Source organism: Lutjanus erythropterus, chromosome 15, assembly GCF_056507025.1.
Source record: "Lutjanus erythropterus isolate fLutEry1 chromosome 15, fLutEry1.hap2, whole genome shotgun sequence".
Classification (NCBI taxonomy): domain Eukaryota; kingdom Metazoa; phylum Chordata; class Actinopteri; order Lutjaniformes; family Lutjanidae; genus Lutjanus; species Lutjanus erythropterus.
In genome coordinates, this window is record NC_139331.1 from 20408016 (window position 1) to 20422437 (window position 14422).

Sequence of the window (14422 nt, forward strand, 5' to 3'; positions counted from 1 at the left end):
ACATCTTGGCGTGTAAGACAGGAAAAACTGTGCCGATGAGCAACACATCTGCGTGTATCTAATCTCTTAAGTGTTTGAAAAACACATTGACATACAAATATTTGGACTGCTGCGTTTCAGCTGAACAAACTCCAGGCGTGTCTTCTCCATAACTTACTACTGAAAGATGGACGCTGGATGTGACCAAACTACAACCGTTTTACAAAATAAACCACGCATATGTCATGTGCATTATATCATACGCCTTATATAATGTAGTTAAGGCCCGGTAAGCCTGGTGCTGCCGGTAGTAATTGGTAATCAATTTATTCTGTTGTGAAGATATGAGGACATGTTGGCAGAGGCACTGAAGAAGAGCTGCAAAACTGAAGGAAGGAAACCCGTCTAGCCTATTTCTTGAGTTAATCCTTGACGCCGACAAGATGCAGCAAGTTTATTTGATCAGATAGAAAACAATGATTGAAGTGGTCTGATGCACATGAGATGTCATGGCTGTGTGTTGCCCTGAAGAAACAAAATATTAATCAGCATCAGTAAATTATTTTGGCTACTCGAGGGCAGAAGAACTTTATAACAGCAAGTGACCCCTTATGTAGTCATTTGCTTTGTTGATAATGTATAATAAAGAAATTATAAGATAAGTGTTGGTCGCCTCAAAATAAATACTTTAGCATTAACAACAGCAGAGAAAACCTTCAGCTGTGGATTTAAGGACGCTGGCACATCCTCTGTCCACCCTCAGGTTGTCCAGTACCTGCAGCATCTGCTCCCCATTCCCAAGAACCCAGAGCACAGGGCCTCTCAGTGGGAGGGAAAGTCTCTTACATGTGAGCCTGTCTTGGAGCAAGAAGCTTTACAGAGATATATAACTTTGAAAAGGGCAGAAAACAGAACTGAGGGAAACTCTGTAGGTTTCTGCCCAAAGGGAAAAGATTTGAAAGCTTGAAGCTGGCAGACTAAGGATCAATCCTGAAGGAACTGCAGTATTTACCAGGGGGTAGATTGGTATGTCTCATTATGTTTCTGTGGTGCTCTTGTTGAAGCAGGTTGCAATTTAACAATGGGATCCAGTCAGTTCAATTTTATTAGGTGGACACCAAAAACATAATGCCTCTGGACACATCCAGTGTCCATCTGTCCCATTCTTGTGAATGCAATAGCTCAAGACTGCTTTGAGGGAATTTCATCAAAGTTGGTTCATACATCCATTTGGACTGATGGGATTTTGGTGGTCTAAGTTCAAAGGTAAAGGTTGGTGGAGGCGTACAACCACAAGGTGGTAATTCTAGATTATATAGTGCCAAATCATAACAGAATATATCTCAGGGCACTTTGTATATTGAGCAGGCCTAGACCATACTCTTTGTGATATTACAGGAGATAAAATCAATTCAAGAGTTGACATGCATCAGCACATAAACAATATTAATCTTTCTTGCTCACAGAGACCTTCATCACATCGTCTCACTCGTTCCATCCTCCATAAATTGCTGCATATGGCAATTTGTTCCACTTGGCCTCAAAACCTTTTTCTTCATGGTCCACCATTATAAATGACCTTTTTGTAAAACTGTTGACAGGACAACTCAAACTCAAAAATTACTCAATTATCTATTTTAAATCAAACACAACTTATATATCTCTGAATCTGTAAACCTGGAAGCTAGAAAACTTGTAACATTATAATATGTCCAAGACAAGCACACACAGAACTGCCCAGCTACAGTCTGTTTCTCCATGTGTTAGCCATCATCACCATCAGCTGACTTCTGTTTATACCTGCAATTAACTCTCCTTGTGGGCTGCCTGCCCTGCACGTGCACCAGAGGCTGCTGGATAACAGCCTGGGAACTTCAGGGGTGACATTACCTCCTTAAATAACCAATACAGAGGCAACAATTTATTCTGCAGCATGCACATTCATCATGTCTCATTGTGTAGGCGATGTTATTCACAATGATTTGATCCCTGTTGCTTGTTAATGTGCAGGCAGTGACCTCACTAAGTAATCTTTAAAAGTTTGAATTGCTATCAAAAAGACACTCATATTATACATTAATTATACATTCAGAATTCATAAAGTGTTGCAAGTACCATTCTGTATATTTACACAATTATTTATATATACATACAGGCTAATATATCAGCGGTTTTGAATGTGAACATATTTGTGTGTACAGAAAGCAAATATTTAAAGCTGAATTAATGATCAATCAATTCAAAATTAGATGTCAGATGAACAATTTAATTAATCACCTGATATCTAATTTTACTTATAGCCTGCTTTATTTAATTATCAGAATTATTTAAAAATACTGCAGAGCTATGTTCACCTCTAGATTAAGTCTTTAACAACTAATTTTTTTAGCCGGGCTGCCTATCAAATATTATATACCTATAAGTTATAATACTAAAAGAATTGATAAATAGTCTAGAAGAAAATGATCAAATTTACATGTTTATTTTATGCATGTGTTGTGTGACTATACATAACAAGGTACCTAAATGTAATGAAGAATAAATACATTTTAAAAGTAACACTTCCAACACTGCATACACACACACACACACACACACACACACACACACACACACACACACACACACACACACACACACACACACACACACTGTGGACAGGATATATGGGACCTCCTATGTACTCAATGAATCCAGTGTGTTCCCAAAACTAAATGAGACAGCATCTGGTTAATCTCAGAAGTGTGTGTCCACCAAAGCACCACCCATTCCTTGTTATGTAATATTTACATACTGTGATAGATTACATAACAATCACCTTCTTACCACAGATGATTTTGTTTATTTTTTTGGACTAAATGGTTTGCTTATTGTGTGAGATTACTATCAAATGTGCAAAATGTGCACACGGTAGCATGTGGATACCTTTGTTTAAATCATCCGATTAATACAAGGCTTTGAATTGATGGCAGAGGATTAAATGAAATGCACTGCATTTAATGGATAACTTGGCCAAGTTTTTACACCTGGCACTGGATCACTCCTTATAGATGAATGAATTAATCCACCTCATGAAGGAGCTTTTAAACTATGGGCCCAGTTTATATTATAAATGAATGTTAAAGTCACATATTCAGCATCAGGGTTTAGGCAATTTGCTGCCCAGTTTGGAAAGATCTTGCAGCATGTCAACAAATACAGAAAAAGAGATTTAATGATGATATAAGATGGCACAACTGCTGTCTTAAAATCAAAACAGGCCAAAAGTTACGCAAGTTGTAGGTCTCGTTTGAAGCTGTAGCTCATTTCATGGTTAATCCAGGAGGATGATATAATACAGACTCAGTTACGCAAGTCATTCATTAAAACGTGAAATTGGTTTTATCTATTTTTTCAATCACTGACATTCTTGGGCTGTAGAGAGTTATTGTTGGGTTCTGTCCCTGCCCGCTGCTCACAGGAGAGCATGAAATCATTCCTACTACAGTTTTTCTGTGATGCCTAATTGTGCAATAATAAAACTAATTACGTGACACAAAGTCATGGCTGTAATGTCTATGGAAACTCAAAGAGTGAAAAAAAAAAGTGCCAATTAATGTAAAGAGAAAGGCGTCCTATAAGGAATCTTCTGCCAGTTTATAAAACTGTCTTTATGTAACACATTTCAGTGGGTACACACAACCAAAATATACTGAGAAGATACAAGACGTCACTGTTACGTCAATACTGGAGAAAGACCAGTGGAAAACTCATCAGGTCAACATCACTTAAAGTTAAAGCTGACCTTTTGAAGACTCCATATAGGCAGCGACAGCTCACATAGACTGAGACTGGATCCTTCTGCTGTTAAAGACACATGTGAGGCACATCAGTGGATGTTGAGATACTGATGCTCATATGAAGTTTTTGTAAGGATAAACTGAATTTGAGAATAGTATACCCATTAGTGACTCGTGACTGTGAAGGACTGAAACTGCCAAAATCAAAAATAAAGAAAGAGATAGATGAATGACTCAGAGGTCATTCAGCAGAGCGCAGATCCCTGCCAGGCAACAGATGGTGAAGCACCTACTGCAAAGCCATCACACCTGCCAGATGCATTTCAATCTGCAATGCTCTGCCAAAGTTAACATGACCCCGACATACATTGTCCCGAACTGAAACAAGATTTAAAACTGAAGCAGCTATTGATCACTTGTGGCCCCAAGTGGCTGGTTATGGAGGAGGTCAAAGTGACCTCACGAAACACAGTTTTGTCCATAACTCAATAATTCATACACTAATTATGACAAAAGTACAGATGAATATCTAGTAAGATAAATTGATGACGTGACGGCATTTTATATCCAAAAGGTCAAAGGTCAACTTCACTATGACATCATACACTGTTCCCCTATTTATCTTATTTCCTATTTCATTTATTTATTATTTGTTTAATCTATGTATGTTTTCCCCACATTTATCTCCAGAAACTTATTTATTTCTTTATTTTCTTTAGGCATTCTGCTTCATCATGCAAATGAGGGAGCTGTCATTCAAAGTGTGTCATGGGTTCACCAACGCCCTGTTTCCTTGAAGAAATATCAATTTATGTCACATTTAGTCAAACTTAATCAATGCCTACATTTATTTTTCAGATGATATTTGGAGTATGGATTCAATAGCATGTTAATACATTAACTGAGTCACATATTTCTGTTTGATTTTTGACATTTTGGTCCTCCATAGGAAACATCTGATGGATGAAATCATGAATGCATTTTGGTAAGAATGGACACGGGGCTCTAATGAGTACTGTTTTAGTCAAATATGTGATTCTTCATTCTCTAACCATATCTCTACAGATAATTAAGACACCGATAACTGGATTATCAGTAATTAAAAAAAGCAAAGTTATTTATCTTCTGTCTTTCTGCTCAAAGGAAATTTGTATGAACACACCTGAAACTGAAGCTGCCTTGACTGTCATGACATGTTTTATGATTTGACCAAATATATCATGAACTCAGTATCTGTCATTCTGTCTTTTTCTGTTTCTTTCTCCTTCTAATGTGCATTTCTCACAATAAAATCACTAGTTTGAACTTGGCATAAGTGTGAAAAAATCTTTTGCAACTGAGTGTAAATCCCTCAGGAGGGTGAGCAAGACCAGCTGCGGTACAGCAGATAGAGAAATGAAAGCTGACAGATTTAAATCTTAACAGATTTCTTCTTTCTTAACTGCATATTTGATTGAAAGAAAAAGTATTTTAAGCAGCGGCCAGCAGTCCTCCTAGCACCTCTCCAGTGGTGTTCGTGAGGATTCTTGAGAGTCTTATCATTCTTTCTTGTTTCTTTTCCAGAGTTCATTATCCTCAGACCTAAATTAATCAACAGATTTTTTAAAAATTATGCCGTGAACTTGGAGAAAGAGTGAGTGAACACAGCTCAGTAACGGCTCCAACACTGGTAGCTGTTTTGGTTTTGATGGAATCACACTGGGAGTGTTGAAAAGCACACATTCCATCACATTTCCTCGTCTGAAGCCTAATCGGGGGCTGCTGTGATTTGTTCTATGCCTGGTGTTATTAGCTTTATCTGCAGCGGGCCTGCCACTGAAATATGCTGCTCCTCAGTGCTTCCGAGACCTCATTCGCAGATACGATCTAGACTAACTTAACCCCGCGTCTCTACGGCCTGAACATCGTACCTACACAAGGGTATGTGAGGCGAACGTGTGCCTGGCTGTGGACGGGGTCATTTTCACTGCTGGACAATTACGTAAGAGCACACTGGCGGTTGTTAAGACTTTTACAAGATGCCATGGATTTCTCCTACAGTAGCAGGAGAGGCAAGTCCTTCAGTAAAGTGCATTATGGTGTGAAATGAAGGACTATGAATACATTTATAGTGCAATAAATTTACAGGTGGCTAATTTAAATGCTCTCACAGCTGGTTTGCCTGCTGGACTGCTCTCTCTGGCCTATTTACTTCAACACATACAAACACAAACCCTAGAGGCCTTGAAGGGGTAGTTTGGGTTGTTTGAAGGGGGGCTGTATGAGGTATTACCACAGACACTGTAGTACCTACAGTAGATTGTGCTCGGCATGCTTCTAGTTTGGAGAAACAGCAGGAATACTGGTGTAGTAAGACAAGCTAACTGATATATGGTTTAACATTCATGCAAATATAAAGAATGCATGGAAGATGTGTGCAGTGGTGGTTACATTTTTTAAAACTGACATTTATTTTCACATATAAAGGGACTATAGATTAATCTTAAGTGTACACAATATTAAGAATACTTTTACCATTTTACCTTGCTGTCAGACAGCCTTTTCTAATGGGCAACAGCCGTTACATAAACCAAATATCACTCTCTCCAAACCAACCACACTCCACTGGCAAAAACATTTTACCGTTACCATAATTTTACCTCAAAGAAAATGGGAATTGCTGGTTTACCTCTGTCTTGATCTGTTAGTTTGTTAGTGTTATTGTGTACTTTAGCGTTGATGAGATTGATGAACCAGTACACCATACATTTTAACGTATTTTTCAAAGGAGTGTGGTTGCTTTGAAGAGAGCGATAGTTGGTTTCCTGTCGTAAAAAGGCATCTATTTAGAAAATTCTCTAAATATAGCGAACTGATTGTTGATTGTTGATTTTATTAGGTGGCTAAAATATGTTTTGCTGCTGCCCTCGTCCACAGCAGCAGCAACTTTGCTTAGCTTTGTATACAGGTACTCCTGCTGCTTCTCCAAACTGGGAGCATGTCAGCTGCCATCTACTGTAGGCAACTGACTACGGATAAGGACCTTATATAACCCCAAAAAAACTGAATGATCCCTTTAAACTTCATTAAGTCACTCAAGATGCCATTTAGGCCAACCAGACTGTTGCGCAAGAAACCTCCAGCAGCACTTTGACCTCGCAATCCAGATAATCTTTTCAAGCTACTTCATGGCGGATTAAGTGAAACTCTGAACATTTGTCTGGTTAACAGATGTTTATTTGGAGAAAATGTTTTAATCATTTCTGTTTTTGTTTTTCACACCATGAATCACTTTTTGTGCTGCGTGCAAACCTCAAACCTCAAACCTACAGTATGTTCTGATCGCTGTCTTTGATGTGACATTGTTAAAGAGAGGATGAAACAAGTATGGCAGAGAAAATAATTCTGATGTGGCTAGAAATATTTGTGTTCTCTGTTGGTGCAACCACCAGAGAGTCATAGGAGGTTGTAACTACTAAGTGCTTTCAATTACAGTAAATGTGACACAAAGCAGATAGCGTGAGGAGTAAATCTGTGCTGTCTGTCATGGCTTTCAGGGGTCTTAGCCTTCATTTGTCCAAACTAGGAGGAAGAATTTTGTCGCATCTGGTGTAGTCTGCATACAATAATTTTACCAGTATGCACCTGAACAAGCACAGCAAGTCAGGTAGCAGGTTTTTTTTCACACCAATCCTCACAGGTGCAACATGTAGCATTAACATCAACCAGCTTCTACCACATTAAAGCAGCCGCCACAAGAATTTCAAATTTGATGGCTTTGCTGATCCCCTGGTTTCATGGGGAGTGTTTTTCATTACTGCTGCACAGATGATGAGTCACACTGCAATGGCTAATCTATGCAAGACAAATTATATGGATGGTGAATATTTTAGTTTCAACAATGCTGAGAAAACAAAGGAGCCTTTGCTTAGCAGTTGTGGAATTTATTAAGTGTGGGCAAAGCATTTTGGCTAACAGGCAGCTATGATATGATACTGAAAGACAGCAAATTAACTGCAGCATAGCAATGTAATCCAGATCTGTTCATGGTGTGAATAATGTGATTGTACCGATGATGTAACGAAACATCTAGTAAGACTTTACAGAATCCATACCCGTCTCTGTGTTTGCATTAATTAATGTATGCATATGATTTTAAAAATAACTTCTCTCTCTCTTTGGTTGAAGCTCAGTCTTTGTACTGCCAATCAATCTAGCTTGTTTTCCTCCACATTTCCTCCAGAGGACAAAATGTAATAAGTACAAGGAGATCATGTCAAATGAATCAGCCAGCTGACATTGCGATGGGCTAATTTCCCTACATCTGCTGTGCCATTGCTTTAGAGATGTCAGCAAATCTGCGAGATTGCTTCAAGGCATAAAAGGATATTGCTTTGTGTCGCAAAACAGGAGGTCATTCTGTTTTTCTGGTGCTAACAAGTAGCAGCATTCTTTGCTGTGACTTGATACAGTGCAGAAACAGCAGGGATAATAGAAAGTTTTAACTTGAGAAACAATAGTATTAAAAATGGAGCAGCCAATGGTGATGGTTCAATTGTGTGTACATTTGCCAAAGAAACTCTTCAATTTGTCTGTCATACTTTTTGTTTTCTTCTGGCGTTCTGCACCTGGAATGCTTTGAGGTTGGAAGTTGGAAATTTCAACTAGAAGTTTTCTGACATCCTCCTAACAAAGGAACACAGTAACACCACTCAAATCCATACTTGTAAAGTGGAAGCAAATTCATTTACCTCAACTTAATGAAGAAGCAGCTGTCAGGCATCATATAATAATGGCAGTACCTATGGAAGCGCATTTTCACATTTATTCAATTCATATAATCGGTAATTGTATTGGTATCGGTTATTGTTATCCAGAGGCGGATCAAAACATCTATTTGGAATAATATCTGAAATATTTTTCTTTTATTTCTGATGCCACCTTTGGTTATTTCTATTCAATGCTTTACTCACACTCCTCAGTAATGTTTTTGAGTTAAAATACCTTCATTTGGGGTCTTTTCCAAATAATATGTGATTATACGTGATATGTGACTGTTTGTGATTAAATCAGCATATTTTTTGCCACCCTTTAAGGTCTCCAAGTCTCATAAAAAATATTTTGGTGTCAGTTGTGATTAGAAGACATCCATCCAGCTGCATGGGAAACTTTCGCAATTGCAAAAATGTCACACTAAACTGTGTCGCAGATGAAGATAAATAGCCTTTTGAGCACTGATCATGTTTTGGCCTTTTGGAACAATGACTGTGCTATTCCTCATGTGATCCATCTTCAGTGTTGCGTCTCCTGTCAAATGTTTTACCTTCGCGCCAAGAAGGTCATGCTCTGTCTGCTGCCTCGACCCCTCGACCTCAAACATGGCCGTGGCTCTCTTCCTCTCACTCTCTCCTCATCTGATGTACACAGCTGGTCAGATGGTTGAGATACTGCCATTTTACTAATATTTTGTTCGGGCACATACACGAAACTGCATCTATCCATCTTTATTCCAGATTATCACACAGTTCGCAATTAAACTGTGAAATAAATGGTAAAACCAATTTTTTTCATGTGACTGAGTGAAGAAGCAGACCAAGTGTATTACTCTCAATCTGAGGAAAAGGCAGCCACTTTAGGTTTGGGAATGTCATTAATTTCCTGCCTGCGTTGTCAGCCTTCCTCAGATTTCTCCTCTGGAGTGTATAGTTTGGCTGAAGCCCTCTGAGATGATGGAGGGCAGCCACTCGCCTCAGCGTCTCTCATTTCTCATCAGAGAACAGCAGGAGGAGGATGACAGATACTCTCACATGGCTAATAAAACAGCGGGAGAGGGCTCGATTTCCTGCTACTGATTCTTGTGAATGGAGGGATCCTACTGAGGCGTTGAGCTGTTTGTGAACTGTGCCTCAGGCTGACAGGAACAGGATTTAGATATGTGTTTATATCAGTGAGCAATCAGAGAACATATTTCTCCGTCCGTGTGAATGTGTACACATATGGTCATGGAGCACAAGTTGTATAAGCTGACTCTTTCTGATGGGAAACTGCATTGCCTGCACACCCATGCCTGGGTGTTTTCATACCAGGATGTAGTCACACAACAGCAGGTGTTACTCATTGTTTCCCTTCACAGTTGATAGAATTGACATTAAGGTAAGATAACATTACAAGGGACAGTGAGACTGGTGTTGATATATATTAAACAAGAGACGTAGTTCACTAAACAGTTTCACACAAAACCAAACTAAACGACAAACCTACCAGAAACTGAGACTTTCTTGACTCATTAATTTATGGTGTGAATTGACAAACAACATATGTGTAATTTGTGGCACAGCTCAAACCAAATAATAATGTGTCTTTGATCACAGACGTTGACATTTCTTTTTTAGAATTTAGGTCCCACGGGGCACACCAGACGGGGCGTGACTTACCAGCACTGAACGGCGCTGGTCACAGCCACACACACACACATACACACACATTTGCTAGCATGCAATAGACATCAAGAGACCCGATAAGACTCCAAGAACAGAATAAAGAAAGATCGCTGAAGACAGAGAGACAAGTATGAGGAGACAGAACACCCGAACAGCTGACGGTGTTTCCAAACAATGAAAAACTTTTTTAGAAATTCAGGCTAACGATAGTTTGAATACTGCTGTTGACATATATCAAATATGACAGCTAGATCTCACCTCCAGTTCTCTCTGAAGAATAGACAACCAGCGTTGATGGCGTCTGCCCAAACATTTTCTCATCAGACTTGTTTAACTTCTGCTTCTGTTGTTCTCACTGCAAAGTATTACTACAGTAAACTGTTGCACTGCATCTGTCTCAATTTTGTTTATGTCTGCTTTCCCATGAGAAAACATGCTTCCTTTGATACAATGAGTATAGTGTATAGCATGTGATACACCATTATTTTCAAATGTAGAAAATAAATTAGGGTTAGGCATTGTGGAAAGAGGAGAGAAGAAAATGTTATTAAAGTTATTAAAGTTAAAGTATTAATTAGTCAGTGTTTTATTATGAACATAGAATTTAATTTTCAATTAAAGTAAAGCTCCAAAAACTTTTCTGTATTCTGTCAATTATAGTTCTGAGAAAGAAAAATGTAATCAGCTAAGAAAATTGTCATCAGTGCATCTATAATTATTTTGTATAAATATAAAGCAACTTTTTGTCTACATCTGTAATGTTTGTAAAAAACAGACCTAAATCATCCAATACAAAAAAATACCCAAAATGTAGATTATTTGAAGTTTGATTTAGATAAAAACTTGACAATTCCATCCATCATTTATTTACACATGAGAACTATGAGTCATGAAATGTCAATACAAGGATTTTCTAGGTGCGATGTCCTCCTCCTCCTCCTCTTCGCCCCGCTGCCTGCCTCAGTGTCACTTGTGCTGCTGGTTGTTTTAGTAGTGAGACACTGGCGAGAACAGGGAAGCAGGTGCATCCATGCTGGAAGAAGCAGCAACTTCAGTGCGAGCTTGACACAGACCAACAAAACACCAGCAGCATGCGTGACACTGAGGTGGCCATTTGAATACTGATTTTTCCATTTGAATATTATGGCACTGAACGAGGCGTCGAAACATTTGCTACAGATCTATAGCAAATATGTACGTAAACAAAGCTGAATCAAAAATAGCCATAAAAAGTTTTCAAATGTTTCACTAGGGAGAAAAGGCATTCAACAAGATTATTAGACCTCAGAAATACACAAAATGAGCTCAGAATAATTTTGTTTACAAATTATTTAAAAGAGTACATAAGGAGGTGTTCATCTTTATCTATTTAGGTAAAGGAAAACATCTTAATGCACACACACACATTAAAACCCATGAGCTACAACACCACTGTTGCAGTATGTGTTCAAACCAGCCACTGACTCTACCACACTCTACCATCAATCAAGTCTATTGGTATATATGAGTTGTTTGGATGGGATGGAACCATGGAGTATTCACACAAACATCTGTGGTGCACACACACACACACACACACACACACACACACACACACTCTCTCTCTCTCACACATATTTACACACACATATTTGGCATAACTACGTCTCCTGTCACAGGTCTCTTGAAATGGCAAACAGTTTCATACGGCCATCTCACAGCTGAGCTCCTGTTCCAAACATCCTCCGTCCCGTCACAACAAGCCTTCTTCAATCAGCTCACATTTATTTCCCTCCGCTGCTCCTCAATGGGCCTTTATGAACCATTTTCATCACACAAAACCCACCTTTGTCCACCACAGCCCCTTTCTTGAAAAGTCAATCTACATTTTTTTTTAGCAAAGAAAGTCTTTGATGTGTGAATGTTTCCACTGGAATCGACGTAGTTCAGGGAAGCCAAACAACTCCTCATGCGAGCGCGGTCACAGGTCCTCTGCTGTTTTGTATATTATGTAATTCAGCCTGTCAGCTGGGGAAAATATATGGGAGCAAAATCTTTAAATGTAATAAATCAAACAGAAGTGAGACAACATGTGTTTAATCCTGGCGGCGTGACCCGCTGCTGACACTTCCTTTCGCTGGAAGTAGAAAAATAGTCATACAGCTGGTCACGAGGGGCTTCTGTTCTGGGTTTCACAATAGTTATATTTGATACAGCCAGTAAACGACAAGTAAATCAGGCACTCGCCAACCACTAAAAAACTGGCTTTGAAGTTGCTTTTGATCAGCATCATTCCCCTCTGAGTGCTAATGTATAAAACTGAAAGTAAGCGTATGAAGTTAAACCGCCTCCAGCTGCTGTGGGACCCACCACGGTGAACAAGGTGATGTGCACTTAAAAAGTGAGAGACTGCGAGGAGAGGCTCACTAACACTGGGGGTGGAGGTGAAGATGCCCAGAGGACACTCTCAGAGATAAAACTGTCTCATAAAAACACTGATTTGCATGAACTGGCCCATCAATCAACTACTTATACTTACTGAGGCTATATACAGTATATATGTTGCCTTGGAGTGAGAGGATGTTAAAGTTAACGGTTACTTTTATGTTTCATTGGCTCAGAGTCTGTTTCTAACTGGCTTCCAGGTGAAGCATTTCTCAGCTTTCATGCATGGACTAGAAGAAGACCAATTTTGACAGGCAAACAGCAGGATTGAGTTACTGATCTGCAAAAACAGCCCTACCAGAAACAAGACAAACATTCTTAAATATAATCAAATTGTCTTGTTTTAAGCAAAAAAATCTGCCAATGGGGTAAGCCAATTTTGCTCGGCTAAAATTATTAAAACTAGCTTATAGATCAGGCCATTTAATGGGATTGTAAAAGGCCAAAATATATACATATTTTTTTTCCTCCGGCTTCCTCCTACAGTCCAAAGACATGCATGCTAGATTAATTGGTGACTCTAAATTGCCCACAGGTGTGAATGTGAATGGTTGTCTGTCTATGTGTCAGCCCTGCGATGAACTGGCGACTTGTCCAGGGTGAACCCCGCCTCTCGCCCAATGTCAGCTGGGATAGGCTCCAGCAGCCCGCGACCCTTACGGAATAAGCGGTTACAGAAAATGGATGGATGGATATCTTATTGTTGTTAAAGCTATATATATTTTCTTAAAATGAGTCTACTTCTCTCATGCAAAACATGCTCGATAAGATTATTTTTCTTCTTAGATTAAAAAAAAAAAACTTATTTTCCAGTAAAAGGCTTTTCTTACTTTCTTAAAATTATTTTTTTTCAGTGTGGGAACTGTGCACGCACACTGCACACACTGAAACCGCACACAAAGACTGCAAAACAAACTAACATAACTCCTTATCAAGTTATGTTAGCAAACAGTTGTCTGACTACACATCTAGCAGACACAGAGCAACACCAGCATCCAGCCGGAGCTGTTTTCACTCTACCTGATGATCCATCTAGTCCTGAAAAAACAGAATGATCTAATCATTTAGCTTGTTAGATAAATTATCTTCTTTATCTGTCATTTTTTTATTTTGGCTTTCTACATTTGTGCACTGGGCTGGTAGCATTCAGCTATTGTGAGCATAGCTGTATGCTCAGAGACGTAATCGTTGAGTTTTTTTGCAGATTGAATTATCTTGAGCAACCGTGTCCTGTGAACTCTCAAAATATCTTAACAGTCCTTTAAATGTGCATCAGGCTGAAAAAGGGAAAGAAAGTTATATGAAGGCATCTGTGTGTACGCATGCATGCATGTGGTAAATCAGGTGGTCTAACAAGAAATAAAGCAGAGCGGCCAGTATAGAAATATCAAAAACTTAAGGGAGATTTATTTTTTTCATCCATTGTCTTCCTCTTATTGAAGTCCTTCATCTATAGATGACCATCACGTGCCGTGCTGCAGGTTTGAGACATCGACAGATAGAGGGAGGCAGAGATAAAGACAGACTGTACGAGTTAATTAAAAAGTCCATTCCAGGCATAACTGGGTTTGGTGAACAGGCGGTGTCAGTGGCTTGTCTTATGTAAGCAAGCACCTGGGTTCCTTGAAGCATGTAAGAAATGCAGTATGTGATCAGGAGCTGTGAGGGCACCGCCTCGTTTGAGCTGTTAAAACAGTGGGGCCTGGATGACAAAGCAAGTTTAACTTAGTCAGGCTCGCTTGGACTTCAATAACTAGCATAGCATCGGTGATTCTGGATAACTGATGTTTTAAAGCTGGTTACAGACTGGCTCTGTTGACC